Consider the following 336-nt stretch of genomic DNA (forward strand, 5'->3'; position numbering starts at 1 on the left):
CCCCCCCGGGGTTCCCGGTTTTTGCTGGGATTTGGGGATCCCATTCAGCCCCCGGGATCCCCAGCATTCCCCAAAACAGGATTCCTTAAAACTCCCTCCAGCCAGGAGCCGCTCCGGATGGAAACGGGGAATCCCTGGAGCTCAGAGACCACCCAGGAACCTCTTAGGAGGGGCAAAGCCCTAACATGGACGAAGAAAATTCCCATATTTAGCCCTTAGGTTTCCCTGGAAAACCTCCCGGGCTGGATCCTTTCCCAAGCCGGAGTCTTCTCCCGAGGCCACAGGGGGGTCAATGATCAGCAGTGGCCACCACCAACCCCCCGGTGAATGATTCTC

The sequence above is a fragment of the Merops nubicus genome, unplaced genomic scaffold, assembly GCF_000691845.1.
Source record: "Merops nubicus isolate BGI_N331 unplaced genomic scaffold, ASM69184v1 scaffold35223, whole genome shotgun sequence".
In the NCBI taxonomy this organism is placed as follows: domain Eukaryota; kingdom Metazoa; phylum Chordata; class Aves; order Coraciiformes; family Meropidae; genus Merops; species Merops nubicus.